The 15,090-nt window shown below is 42.8% G+C and overlaps 1 protein-coding gene across 7 annotated transcripts in view; it reads left to right on the top strand.

The window, feature by feature from the left end:
• The first annotated feature begins 3,437 nt into the window (after positions 1-3,437).
• CSGALNACT2 (chondroitin sulfate N-acetylgalactosaminyltransferase 2) overlaps positions 3,438-15,090 on the top strand; it is a 32,888-nt gene continuing 21,235 nt past the window's right edge. For 2 of the 7 annotated variants that reach the window (XM_019007294.2, XM_015633668.3), the window contains exons 1-2: positions 3,455-3,588; positions 5,618-5,714. The gene's annotated coding sequence lies outside the window, so the exon portion shown is untranslated. Of the gene's footprint in view, positions 3,589-5,617; positions 5,715-15,090 lie in introns of all 7 variants that reach the window. The other 5 variants (XM_015633666.3, XM_015633670.3, XM_015633667.3 and 2 more) reach the window with 4 other exon arrangements.

The following is a 15,090-nucleotide window of genomic DNA, read 5'->3' as shown; positions in this document are numbered from 1 at the left end:
ATTATTGCAGTCTCTGAAAGCAGCAAGGTAAAATGCCCTGACATTCCAAGCACCTTTAACACATGTGGTTGATGCCCCACGAGGACAGTAAGACTGAGTCCTTTCAGAGGTACAGAGCAAGCCCTGGAGTGGCCTTTCAGTGCCCCAGCTGGTGCTGGCACTGCTGCACTGCCAGGTCAAGCTTGGCATTGCCCAAGGCAGATGGGAGTTAATTCTGTGAAACACATGGCCTCTCCCAAGACCCCGTTTCACTGCCCAGAGCAACAGGATGTGTTTGGACAGGAGCAGTGACAAAGAGTTACAGAGTGGAACTTCACGAGAAGCTCAGATTGAGGATTTTAAGGGATATAAATCACAATGATAAAAATGCTGTAGGAGGGTTGATTTCAGGCTATTAAAAATCCTTCATGATTTTGGTTGCATTGTTCAGTATCTGTTATAAATAATTTGCAACACTTAAGGAAAAAGCAAACAGTTTCACATGGGATCATGTTGGAATTGTGCCATCAGTAAAGCTGAGCTGTGGTATTTGACAAAGCGCCTTGTGTCAAGACAAACTAATGACTATTGTTTGACAATTAAAGCTCAGAATTTTCAGGCAAAATAATGAACCATTTTTCTTATTCTACATGCACGTTTCATTTTGGCTCAAGAGATTAATAGAACAAAACTATCCTTTGTTGAAGGATTGCTTTTTTTCTTTTCTCCTTTGGCCTCATTTACATTACTCCTTCACTTTCGTATCATGTTCTCAGATCAGCTCTTCTCTCTCTTTTTCTTTTGTTTCTCCCCCTCCAGCCCACACATATGCTTAAAAAAAAAAAAAAAAAGGCACAAAAAAGAAAACCAAAACCACTAGATGCTGGAGCTAATGCTGTTCTGGAAAACGCTTCTTTTTTGAATAAGCTATTGCCAGCCAGCCACTTCCTTTCTCCCAGCTGCACCAATTTAAGAACAGTGTTTAGTAAAGTTTAGGGAAACATTTTTAAAGTCTGTCTCCTAAATAACCATCCCATCATAATACTTTAGGAAAATTCAAAGCTGAGTCACATAAATTATAAATATATAAGATATGTAATATTATATATCTATTATATATAATATATAAATATATATATATACAATAATATAGATATAAATATCTATATACTTTTGCCCTCAGATGCTAGGAGGTCTGCAACTACTTTAGAAAAATCCCCAGGCTGAAATGAATTGTGTCTTAAAACACAGACATTTCCTAAATGTTTTACTGCCTGCTTTATTCACAAACAACGTGGGAATTCCTCTGTAGGGGCCTGCTAAGATTAACACCAAATAGGAACTATAACATCTGTCAGCATAAATATAGGTCTGAGTTATGAAGGAATATCTAATCTTAGAATAACTTGTTCTGATAGAAGAATCAGGAAACTATACACAACATTACTGCAAACCCATCATTTTTCCTGACATGGTAGACCTTTCATACAGAGATGACTATGAATACTCATGTTGTTCCTCCAAGAGGTTAAGAAATCTATTTTTTCCTTCTCTCAATCTGGAAAAAAACAACCTTTCTGGTAGAGAAGAAATTCTGGTAAAGAGAGAACACTGGCACTTAGAGAAGAAAAAGTGTTCTGTATAATCTGGAAGGCCCTGTATAGCTCTCCCCATATAGCTGCAACAAGGTCATGTGCAGGAAGGTGGTACCTGGGAAACTTGAAGGACAATATGCAGAGTCTGGTGGCTCTCTGTAGGCCAACCAGTGGGTGCTGCAGCATTGTCAGAGTTTGTTTCAGATCTAGAATATAGCGTTAGTTGACAAAATCAGTAATTTCAGTTATTTCCATTCCATTATCTTCTTGTACTCACAAATATTAGGTCTACAGAACACTGCCGTCTCCAGTGTGTCGGTGTCTACTAAACTCCTACTCATTATCCACAGCAAAGACAACAAGCAAGATGTTCAACAGTCATCTGTAACATGCAATACCGAAACTTTGCATGAGGTCAGGTTTAAAATAGTAATGAAGCCACATTTAGCTAGTTTGAGGAGTGCATATGTGAATATTTAAAACCTGATAATTCTCTTCTATGAATATACTTTTCAAGTATATTTTTGAGAGATACTTAAAATGATGATTTAACATTGCGACAAGTTTTAATGGATAGGAAAGTGCCTGGATGGTACCTGAAAGTGGTGGTCATACCTGTCAAGTGTCTTTCCCCTGTTCATTTAAGGTATTCCCTGGAAAGACCTTTTCTGTCTGAGGGCTTGAAACCTAGACTGAACAGATCTGGTCCTTGGACACCCAGCCCCCTATGTGCTGTAGCTATTTCTGAACAAATGGATTTCTGCCTGCCTGAAAACAAAGGGCTGCTCTGTGCTAAATGGGGTGCAGACCTTGGCAGAGCAGTAACATGACAAAGCATGCAGCCTCTGCTGCTCACACCATCGGGGCTCTGTTCTGAAAAGCCCTCAGTGCCTGCCTTTGAGGCAGGTGAGCAGTCAGGCAATCCAGCAGAGTGATGTCAAGTTAGGGGATGCAGGCCTGTACATAATAAGCCTTTACTGGCTTTCTCTGACTCTGTTCTTGATGAGTGGGACCAAAAACAGCTGGTATATAGCTGTGGAAGAGCATTCCTACCTTACCTGCTTCCTGAGCTTTACCCTTTTAAACAGGCCACCATTCAGGCACGTGGCTGAAAGCTGCATGAGTTCCCAAAACTGTCTTCCTTTCAGGTCAAGCCCTGCAGAAAACTAATAATTAAAAAAAAAAAAAAAAATTTTAAAAAATAGCGTAATGAAATGTCCTTCTGGAAATACAGAACTGTTCATAAATACTTGGATAAGTAGAAAATAATTACTGGTAAATTCTGCTTCTTGTTTCCACCAGAAAGGCTACATCACAATTTCACGGTTTGGCTAACATCTGAGAAATCAGCATCACTGTGCTGCTGCCGGACCTCTGCGTGCCATAGGGCTGGCAGAGCAGCTGTGCTGTGTGCGCTGGGCAGTGCCGCGCTGGGCAGTGCCGCGCTGTTCCCGGGACAGGGCCCCTGTCCGGTGGGCACAGCGGTGTCCCAGCGGTGGCAGGGTCCCTGTGCGGGGGGCAGAGCGGTGTCCCAGCGGTGGCAGGGTCCCTGTGCGGGGGGCAGAGCGGTGTCCCAGCGGTGGCAGGATCCCTGTCCGGTGGGCACAGCGGTGTCCCAGCAGTGCGACCGGGCAGCGCCCGCTCCGGGAGCGCTCGGTGTGGCCGCGGCGCTGAGGGGCCCGGCCTGCGGGCGCTGTGGGCGCAGCTGCGGAGGCTGCATTGATCCGCCCCGGCTCTCGCCCTCAGGCGCGGGCTTCTCGCTGCTCCCGGGGCGCATCGCCGCGGGCGCGTCCCCGCCTCAGGGCGGAGGGAGGGAGATTCCCGGGCCGTCCCTGCAGCCGCACAGCGGCGGCGGCCCCGTTTTCCCCGCGGGACTACGCGGGGGACGCGGGCCCGCCCCGGGGGCGGTCGGGGGCGGCCGGCCCGTCCCCTTTAAGCGGAGCGGCGGAGGGTCCCGCCCGCTCATTTCCGAGCACGCAGGAAGTGCAGCCGGGGCTCCGCGCCGGCCCGCGCGGTGAGTACGGCGGCACCGCGCCCCTCCGCCCTACCGCTCCTCCCGGGCCCCGCGCCCCTCACCTGCCCGCCGCTCTCGGCCGCCCCTCCCCGCTGCCGGCGGAAGGTGCCGCGCAGCGCCCCGGAGCCCGCTCGGCAGCGGCACCGCGGCGGGCCCGGCCCCGTGTCCCGGCCCGGAGAGGGCTGCGGCCGGCACCGAGCGCCCCGGGCGGCCGTGGGTCCGCGCAGCCGGGGCCGCCGGGGGCTGCCCCGACCTCCCTGGCGCGGCGGCCTGGCATACCGGGCCACTCGGTTGTACCGTAGCGCTGTCTCAACAATAAAATGAATCTGTCCCTCACGGCTGCGTTTCCATTGTGTTAGCTGGCCGTAGGCGTGCTGCGTGCGGTTGTGCAGCCGCAGGCAGCGGGATGCAGCAGGCGGCCCCCCCGCCACAGCGCAGCGCTGGAGCGGGCACGGTGGCAGCGCTCGGCCGGGCTCCGGGGGGGCCTTTGGGCTTGCTGGGGCCGCGAGAAACCCCCATTCCTTCCTCCAGCCCCCCCAAAATAGGGGAAATAACGATGGGGGTGGTTAATTATCCTCAGTGGAATGCTGAGCATTGTTTAAAGTATGGTTGACATCTGTTCGTTTTTGTTAGACGCGTTCTTGCTCGGTAAATTCTGTGCTCTCGCAAACTGAGAGAGCTGGAACGTTTTGGTGTTGAACATAAGAATAAATGGTGTAATTGTCACCAGCCAATTCAGAAATGCTAAAGCAGAAACGGGGAGAGGGGTGTTGCAATTTGCAAGACCATTTTTACACCTAAATATGTAGAAATTTAAACTTGATAGCGCATGTTTTCATTGAAGTGTTCTTTGGTTTTGTTGTTCGTGGTTTCTCTTCAAGTCCCCCTGTCAGGTGGAAATTGAGACACTGATCTCTTCTGCTAAACTTGTAGATGATGGATAAGGACTAACTTTATTCTCTTCTCACTCAGAACTGCAGAAAAGAGTGTTGTTTCAACATTGAGTCAATATCTCTCAGGTTAAGGTCATACAGTAAAAATACTTCTTTTTTTCCTCCCTTTTTATTTTCCTTGGGGACTGTAATGCTAGGCCTCATAGGACTGTTTCTTCTTTTCCAGCATGCACTAGCTGTAAGTTCCTATGCTGCTTTAGTGTGTTTGAAGGAAACTTACGGCTTTCCTTTATTTATTACTAGATAGTGGGTCCCGAAGGAGCACCAAAGACAGCAGTTTGGAAGTATTCCCAGTAGCTGTCAGTGGATGTAGATGTGTTTTGTGGAGGGGTGTTAGCTATGAGCCTCAGTTACACGCTGAGGTTTTTATGGGAGACTGTGTGCCAGTAAGTCCTTATCAGAAATATCAGGAGAGCCACACTGAGCATTGCTACGGCACCAGTCATGAACCATCAGCAGCTGAACATGGGAGGAAGAACAGTGGTTGTTGAAGTACACGACTGTACAGCCCAAACAGACATTCTTTAGTGTGTTTGTTGCTGGAGAAAACGTGAAAACTGCAGTGTGATTAAGATTAGTTGATCTTGAATTTTTTTTTCCTTCTTGCTCCCATGACTATGTTTTAGGGTCTATCTCAGGCTTAAGGAAGCAAGGAATAAAGGAAAGAAAGTAACCCCCCAAACCTGTCTGTACAGCTGCTACATTGTGGTAGAAGTTGCACCAAATTACTCTTGAATTTAAATTCTTTGCTTTTATGTTCCAACCCCAGGATATGGGTCTTCCCAAGTCAGTGAGAAACATCATCTGAGGGCATGGTTAAATAAGTAGCTGTGGTCTGTTACCAAAAAACCCACAAGCATATCTGGCACATGAATTTCAACCCCTGCATCACAGTCTGCTATTTCATGCTTGCCAGAAGTGTTCTGTAGACCTCTTTATAAAAAGAATCCATCAGAATCACCTGGACTTTTAAAAGAGATAAAACTAAACTCCCAGGAGGGCGGGTATGAGAAATATGAGGTCAGTTTTTTTCACTGCAGAAAACAAATTGCACAATATTTTTCTTGTCTCTGAAGCAGCCTGTCATTATGGAGCAAGCTTCATGACTTGCAGTATTTTCTCCTTAAATAATGCGGAAACAGGATCAGAGGTGGGATGAAAGTCAAGCTTTGGGTAAGTGCTGGAACTGATAATGTCCTTAGCTTTTTGTTAGCTCATCTGCCCTCTAAAGGATCAGCCCTCCAGAATAAAAGTCTGGGAAAAGGCCATAATAATTTTGCTTCTGGAAAAATAGCATAGAAAATAGGCATGGGTTCAAGAGTACAAGACTTTCTTTTTTTAAAAAAAAAATCATTCTTAGAGGGCACAATGTGAAGAAAACATTTTCAGGAGCATATTGTTCTTAGAAAAAAGACCAAACCACAAATAACTGCACTTTATCTATGTATCTAATTACGTTCTTTTAAGCTTAGTGCTGGAAATGGGGAAATGAGACCAGAACACATGTTGTTTATAAAACAACAGAACTCAAGATGTTTATAAAAGAAATAGAATGCTTTTTGAAAGGAATGGGAGTATAGTTTTATTTCTGAGTTGGAACCACAGCTTGTAAGAAAAATTTGTGGAAAGGCACTTCTTACTGTCTGCCACAACAGTTTCATTCTGAATGATGATTAGATGATGAATGATGATTAGAAAAGCCCAGCACACCCATTAATATTATAGCTCATTAAAAAGCCCCCAAAAACTGAAAGTGTGCATTTACGTTAATATCTTTGATTTATTTTTTATTAAGCTCTCTGGAATTTTGTTTTTTGAGGACAGGAAAAATTCTGCAAGTTGCAGCCTTCCAGTCATGAGTGCCTTTTGGTACAAAAGGAGTTGAACAGGGTACTGTTTTAGACCCTGGTTTAGAGGCCCATTTTAGGTGCAGCTAGATTCTGCTTTTATCCAGGCATTTTAAGATATTTTTATTGCAAGGCTGCAGGTATTGTGTGCACCTAAAAATGTAAACAGACAAGTTATTCAGCTTCGTATTTTTTGAGTATGTAATACTTTGTGGTGTGTGTAGTCTAAACTGGTGATTATGGTGGTCATTGCTAGCTGAGAAACTGCTTTAAAAAGAGTAACAAGGTAATCATTGCAAGCTATATATAGTCACTAAAGATGGGAGATTCAAGGGAGAAGGAAAATGGATTTTTTTCCCCTAATCCTTACCTTCAAGTAAGGTAAATGCTGCCTATGGAAACATGGCACACTAAAATACTTGTGAGAAGCTTGTACTCTCTCCCCTGTCTGTGCTGCAGCTCTGGGTCATGGTAAGGCTGGCAGGAGCCACTTGCTCCACAATTATTTCTGAATGGGGTGTGGTGGAATAATATTTTGGAACAATCTCTGCTTTACCTTACTTGTAAAAGGCTCTTTCCATTCACACACCAAATCCTCTAAAAGCAAGTTGATAAAACTGGCAAGTTATTTCAAGCTGTGAGTGCAAATATGAGCTCTGGGAGGAGCATCAACAGAGTTGGTATTTCAGAGTAAGGTTCAGAGAATCCAAATCAGATGACATGAGGAAACTATCTTGAGGAAATCTTGTATATACTTTTAAAATCTATTTCCTGATAATCATCTCCAGCTGTAATAAAAAGTGACTGTAGTGATTGGCCTATTCACTGATTTGTGGCTGCCTGCAGTGTAGGTGCTTTCCAGCACGGTGTTCTTGGGTCTGATTGCTTCCTTTAGCCTTCCTGTGTTCCTGGGAAGGTTTTGTTTGGTCTGGAGCCCATCTCCCTGCCCAGCCTGCAGTGGAGGGTGCCCATGACTCCTTAGAGAGGTGTCTTTGAGGAGAGTGTTCGTGGCTGACAGCGGGGGCAGAGCTGCCTCTGTTTTACTTCAGCCTTTTCCCCCCTTTAGTTCTTTCACTGGTGGGGTGAGTGGGTGGTAAAGGGCAGGTCTGGTTGGCTTTTGTTCTTACCTTTCCTCCTCCCTGTACTAAATGGTGGTGTTTCAGTGGTGAAGCAGCTCATGGCAGAGGATCCTTCTCTTTTGGTACTGGGCTTTCTGGTCAGGATGTCACTTACGGCAGCTGTCGGGAAAGCACAGATCAGCATCCGACAGCTGCCATATGCATCCTGCTGTCAAAAGTGAAGCTTCCCATCAGCTCCTCTACTATGGCCAGAAATGACCTAAAATATCCATCAATGCATTGCTTCGGTAGATGGAGGGATAAGAATGTTTTCTGTGGGAGCCTGAGTACAAGTACACACTTGGCAACTGAAGAAAAAGTGTGCAGAACAGAAGCGCTGTAGCTGCCTTAGCAGTGTAGGGACGGCTGGGCTGATGCTGGGGGAGGGTTTGGTGGGCTGACACTTTTGGCACTTGTTCTCTCAAAGTCTAGGGGAGGTAATTTTACTCTTCCCTGGCATACTGAAGGGAATTTCTGTTCAAGGAAACCAATATGCCAGTTGTAGAGCAGAAGTAAAATTCTCTCATGGCTAACAAATCCTCCGGAGATGGGTCCTACCCACGTACTTTTAATCCTGTCACTGGCAGCAGTCGTCTCCTTTTGCTGAACGTAGCTCCAGGCTGGTTCTCACATGTTCACTGTTAAAATAATACAGTGCAGAACAGGGAGGAGTGAAAAGTAGCTTAGAAATACAATACCTGCAGTTATTGTATTTCCAAGTAAAATTGCTGAATAGATGAGTCTCTTTTATATAGACACCTGCTTCTTGTATTTGTCAAATGAACGTCAACCACAAAATGAGGTTAGTATGTCTGCACTGTTAATTGTGTTTTTTGTCAAGACAATAGATGAGTGCTTTCATAGAAGTCCAAAATTATATGACATATGTGTTCTCCTAAAGGTTGTATATGAATCTACAGCAGTTTGGTATTGACTAATCCCAGTTAATCATGTAAAAGGGCTGTAATAGTTTTTCCGATGCCGGTTGCCAAAGAAATGGAAAGACAGTTTCTGGCTTTTAGGTGTGTAATTGCAGGAAGCCATGAAAATTTAAAGCTGATGGCTGAGGTGCTGCTGTACAGAGGTTCTGAGCTAATTGTGTGTGTAGATCTTGAGTTTGTAGTGTGTTGTGTGTGGTAGCCAGATTGGTAACCAGGCAGATATTCTGCTACCCCGGTGCTCGTTTTTGGTGTTTGCATCTTCCCTGTAGAAACAGCAGAAATAATACTTAGAGAGTTCTGGGTGCAGTTTGCGTTGCTGCTGCAGGGGCAGGTGTTGAGCAGCAATGCACAGGAAGCAATTGAAGCTTGTTGGGAACACTGCTGAATTAAAGCAGAGGAAATGATGTAAATGAGCTTGTGTTTTGAAGCACGCTGTGAAAATACAAAACGCTAGTCTTGAGCACCGTTCAGAGTGAACCAACGGTTCTGAGGCTAAGTCATAAGTTTCTGTGAAATAAAATCTGTCCTGTAAGAGTGTTTCGGGTGACAGCTTTTAGATGACTTGTGGTAGCGCTTCTGCTGTCTCCTAAAGGCTTCCCCAAGCAGTGGTGTCAGGAAGGATGGCACTTGTCAGCACCGCTGATGCTGCTCACAGCCCCAGGGGCAGCAGATGCCTTGCATGTCTTGTGCTCTGGCAGCATGAAAATTAAGAGTGCTGAGTGATAGTAGTTTAGTCCTTCTTTCATGTGCTCTGTGAGTTCCTGATGCACGTAGAAATCTTCTGAAGAAGGGATATACAATTTGTGAAGTAGGAAGGTGAATATTAGTTGCAGTCAGTGCTGGCTGGACAGAGGCTGGCAGGTTTCTTCCCAGCACAGTCAAAGCATTGCTCCAGTAAGATGCCTCTGCAGGGCAAACTTTGCCCCTGTGTCCCCAGTGTTTGGCAAAGGACTGGGTGTTAACATCCAAAATACTGTATTAGATTCTCTGAAGTGCTGCTATGCACATTTCTTTATGTTGGATTTTTTGAGCTTGATTTTGGACATAATCCAGTGTTTTTGAATTCTTACACATTTAACTCTTCAGAATTCCTCCTCAGTTTAAGCACCTGAGCTTCTGTTAGATGGGCAGTTGGCAGTGATAGGGATTTAAATCAACTGTGTGAGGGGAGAGGAAGGAAAGGAAAAAATCCAACTTTAAACCAGTGTTCAAACACAGTGTAGTAGAAGTTGTTGCCAGTAGAACTGTGTGTTAAAATACTGCACTTGTGACAAGTGTCTGTGGTAACAACCTGCATGTCCCTGCTGTGAAGCAAAACAAGCAAAAAAAGTTAGGGAAAAAAAATAGTAGTAAAATATGAACACTACAAAAGAAAAGTTCAAGGAACCTGCAAAAACTTAGCAGAGGTTTGCAAACGCTCTTGGCTTCTCTCCCCATCAACCACGATGGATCTCTTCCTGAACAAAAGGGGAAGGAAGGCGGTTCAAGTGGTTCAAAGAATGACTTCAGGGACTTGAAAAACAAAACAAGAGGTGAAGCAGCAAAATGCAAAGTGTTCAGTGTTTGATGCTTCTAGTTGTTCATACTGGCAACTTTTTCAATACAAGAAAAATACCAAGATAGATAGTTCTGACAAGCTGCTGGCTTTTTTCTTCCTGTGAAGCTTGGTATTGCTAGTCCTTTAAGAGTAAGTTAATGCTTAGTTATAATGTCAGACTGAAAAATTACAGATGACATAAGCTGTGTTTCTGGAATGCACCAGATGTTTCTCAATTGTTTGGCATCCAGCTTTCGTGGCTGGTGACATATTCATGGTTGATTTGTTGTGCTAAAAGCAGAACCTGAACTACTACGCTGAATTTTAGCCTTTCTAAAAACATTTGTAGTTTGTGTTCCTCCTTCCATCTTTGATTGTGGACTGAAGAATAACAAAGTGAGCACAGTTTTGAAAACCACATGTGAATTTAAGCTAGCTGATTGAGTTTTATTTAAGAAAAACAGGAGGGTGATTGATTCTCAAAGCAGCATTTTCTCAGGATTTCTGGATCAAGCAGTATTTTAAGCTGGTTTTTGTTATTTTAAAACTCTCAGGCCAAACAACCACTTAGACAAAATGTACAGAAATGTCTTCCAGTGATCACTTCAGGGTCTTCAAACTTGCACTGAGGAGACTTAGGTACAAATATTCCCTGGTCCAGGTAGCCCTCCAAAAATTTGGCAATAAATGCTGTCTTCAGTAAGATTATTGCTGTGGTGTATAATAGTTGTCCAACAAAACTTTTTTATTAAATTTCAATTTCCTATAAACATTTCTGGTTTTAAGATGGGTATTAATAGAAGTTTGAAAGTAGTTTTAAGAAAGTTGGATGCACTTGAAAATTTAACTTCTGTCTGTTTTCACTTCAACTGCTACAGCTGCATCATAGTCTGGAATATTACAATCTTGAAAACAGTGTCACTCTTACCATAGAAAAAAATTCCAAAAAATTGAAAAAAAATGAACTCCTTTACATTATGAAGTCTCTAACTTTTTTTTTAAACACTGGCCAATTTGCTGTGCAGCTGTTAGAAAGAACACTCTGGGTATGGATTGCCCTTTTTCATCTCTTCATAACTTAAGAGAAAGAAATGTCCGTGTGAGAACCACCTGTGAGGGCCTCAAAGGATCTTTTTTACTCTACAGCATTTTCAGATTTGCTTTACAGTACGAGGAAACTGCATGTATGACCTTTATTCTTATCTCCCACAATGAGAAATCTTCCACTGGCTCCATGCATCAACTTGAATGGCAATTATTCTTAAAAAACAGCTGAAGAGTTAACATAGGTTGGCATTTATATTTTCACTATGTTTAGGTTACAGTAGCTATGCTATCTTGATCTCCATATAGAGAAGTAGATGACAGAGAGATCTGAGAAAACAGAAGATAGCTTGATTCTGAGAATGTAGTTAGATGTGGAACTACATTCAAGTGAAGCAATTGCAAGAAAACCACATTATTCTCATCTCTTTGGTTTTGCCAGCTACCATTCAACAGTGGAATACTGTCATTCTCAGCAATTGGTTTTAATAAATAGAACATGGCATCAGTGGAAATGTAGGTGTGCTGTGCAAATGCTGTGCACATGAGCTGGGATCACCACTTCCCTTTTACTCTGTTGCATTTGAGGGAGCATGCTCATCTTCTATGGGGGAAATATTTAGCTGGGGCTCTTAAAGTTGTTTAGACACTTTGGGTGCCTAAAGAATGTTTCACCTTTCCTCATTCACTTTGATTAAAGGTGATGCTGTGTTGCTAAGTGTAACTGGTTTTCTGTCTTTCTAAAGCAGGCTGTTTTCTGTGCAAAAAAAACCCACCTACAGCATTACCTTTTTGGGCACTGCTCGGCATCTTAAATTTGATTTCTGCCTCTTGCTGCAGCTGTTCCTCTGTCCTATAGAAAGAAGTATAAACATCTCCTAGTTGAGACTACGGTGCATGCTTGAAGATAAGCTGCAGTTGCTGTAAGAAGTGTGATTTAGTTTTACTTAAGCTGTCCTCCACAGTCTGTTTCCCTTCATTGGGTGAGCAGTGTTGCACAGGCTGTTGGGAGGCTCTGCCACCTTTCAGTGGACAGACTGCTGGGTGTGATTGCTCAGGTGTTGTGCCTTGGCCCAGGAACTCAAATGCTGCTGTTAAAATTTATGCAGCCCCTTATGGGGGCTGTGTCCTTAATAAGGATTTAACAAAGCCTGTTGTAAAAGTAGGCTGGATTCTTGCCTAATGCTTGTGTGAAAAACAGCATTACTTACAAGATACTGGGAATACCAGGAGAAATATCTTCCCTGATAACTGTGCTAAGGTAGCTCATGTACTTCTGTTCTTATTTCTAGGTTGAACTCTAGCAACCAACAAAGTAGACACAGTAAGTGTAGTTATATAAAACTGCTGTTCCTTTAATTCCCTGACAGTAAAGGGAAGAAGACATGCTTCACCAAACTTCGAGTTTGTGGTTTTCTTGCCAAATTTAAAAAGAGGAATAGCACCAACAACAGTGCAGAAACCCACAAGTTAAATAATGTAAGCTGTAGGAAAAGTTGTGTCATATAGAGAAGCTACTGGCTTGTGAAAGGAGGTAGAAGAGCCTTTCATGATAGCTGTTTGATACAAGATTTAAAACAAGCAAGCAAGCAAATGAAACTCCTTCATTTGGTCCTACCTAGGACATTTCAGCTAATTTTTCTTGCCAAGCAGATGTCTCTGTTCATAAAAACAATAAATAAACTGTGAGAGCGCTTTTTGTTTCCTGGCATTTTCTGAAATGGAATAATACTGACCACTATGATTAAGGTGTAGCTTGTTAGGTTTCAAGTTTAAATCTTAATTCAGCATTTTCCAGACAACTGGGCTTGCTTTGGATTCACTGAAGCCAAAGCAGGACTTCTATTCATAAGCTCATTGCTTACTTTGGATTAGGTATAAAGTAAATAATGTGAATAATACTGTTCTTTCATTTGTCTACTTAACTATGTAATAGATTTAGTTTTGTTTAGGAGCATCAAATGCCAGGACAAGCTGCAACTTGCTTCTCTCACTTGTAAGTGACAAAACTGCTTCAGCAAAAGGTTGCTCTTTTTCCTTGTTATTTCACAGTAGATGATGAAAGAATTGCATTTAAACTGCTACAGTACAGTTAATATTTCCTTCAAGGATGGCAGCGTGACTGCTTTTTCCAGGTATTGTTGTGGCAAAACTACCACCATTTTTAGGTTGTTGGGTGTCACCTGCTTGCTTTCTCTGAGAACAGAGATAATAAACCCCACAGTATTTCCTATTCTGTCAGCTTGGCAAGCTGATTTATTTTTTGGCCATGTACATGGGGCAGGGAAGGGGTGTGTGGTGCATGAGCAGGATGGGTCCTTCCTGCAGTCCCCGTGGCCTGTGTTGCTCTTGTAAAAACACATTCCAGGGAACTTGAAACTGAGGCAGAAATTGCAAGAGAGGGTTTGGGCAAGCTGTAAAGAGTGTGATCTGCTTGATTGTTCTTGATTTCTAAGATGATTGAACACTGCTATTAAAATGAAACCCTACTCTTTTCTATGTTTCTGTGTTTTAAAAGTTAGTACTAAGTGTATTGCTTTAGTTGCATATTCTGAAAAGATGTAATTAATAAGCAGGATCTGGTCCTTGGAAAAGGCAGGGCTTTTTATTGATTTTATCTCCCTGGTGTTGAGAGTGAGTTGATCTACCACATGAAACAAGGGAGATAAGAAACCTGATATATCTTCCATGTATACTGCAGTCTTTAATGTGGCAGTGGAAATTTGTGGAGGTTTGGTCTTAATTTTATTTTGGAGCACAGCATTTCTGCTGGCAAAACAACAATGTTGCTTTTTGTAAGAGTAACCATTTGCATGGAGAATATTATTTTCTGAGTAATGAATCCTGTAATCGTTGCACCCTTCACTGAAGTAACTTTTTCCTATGGTTCCCGTGCCTGAACTATTTATTTCTTGTGTACTGTGAGTTCTAGAATGGTCCTTGTACCAAAGGCATGATTTTTTTTTCCTTCCAATTTAGAAACTAAAGAAATGTCTGAAGTTACCTATTGCATATATGTAAAATTTATCCCAGGCTGTTCATAATGTGGACAGTTCACCACTGTTCATTTTTTTTTCCATGTCCTTCATTAAAAATGAAGTGACTTGCTCAGTGATCAGTGTACAGTCATCGTTGTCCCCGTTTCCCCCATGGGACTCTAGCTTTGGCAGATGAATGGAAACTGGTGAAAATCAAGAGGTAGCTTGAAGAGTTCCTTTTGGTGTCAACCAGGTAAAGTGAGCAGTAAAACTGAAATTCAGTGCTTACCAACTAAAGGGGGGAGTTGGGATGAATTAGATCAGTGTGTCATGCTCTAAACTTTGAAAAAGTTGAAAATAAGCTGCTGCGTGTGCTTGATGTGATTGATTTACCATGGGCAGTGGTTGAAATGTGTACAAGCAAAATATTCAGATTTTTCAGAACTCAGTGTGAAACTGATAAGGTCTAAAATATATTGTGATTATTTTCACTTTCCTGTTGGTTTTATTGAATATAGGTTGTCTTTCCGTGAATTGATAGTGGCTTTTAACTTCTCTCCCATCCAGCAATGCATATGTGTGTATGCTTGGGAGGCAGAGCAATATCTGAAAATCAGATGGCAGAATTGTAAGATGGTCAATAGAGGGTGAGATTCTTGACTAGTGTTCTGTGGAAAGTGAGAATTTCAGCAATTAATTCTTGTGATTTTTTTTTTTCCCTTTCTTCCTAGTAGCTGACAAGTCTGACTTAGGTACTGGCTCAGCTAGGACTGTGTCATAAAACCCTGGAGAGATTATTTTGTCTTTTCTGAGACTATACCTCAGTGGACTGTCTGAGCAGTGATGATGTGGTACTTAAAGTATGGTTTGAGGTTTTTCACTCCGGAGTTTATGCAAAGATTCTGCAACAGCAGATGTCCAACTTGCTTTGTGGTTGGTTTCAGCAAGTGAGAAGACAAAGGTGTACACAGTGTTCCTCTAACATTCCATGCTATTCTGTTCTCAGTGGCACTGTTGTTCAGATTAAGAAGGGAATATGCAAGGGATGAGATTGGACCTTATATTTTCATTGTATAACTTGCCA

The sequence above is a fragment of the Parus major genome, chromosome 6, assembly GCF_001522545.3.
Source record: "Parus major isolate Abel chromosome 6, Parus_major1.1, whole genome shotgun sequence".
Classification (NCBI taxonomy): Eukaryota; Metazoa; Chordata; class Aves; order Passeriformes; family Paridae; genus Parus; species Parus major.
The sequence above is the reverse complement of the archived record's forward strand: the minus strand, read 5'-3'. Positions and strand labels throughout refer to the sequence as shown.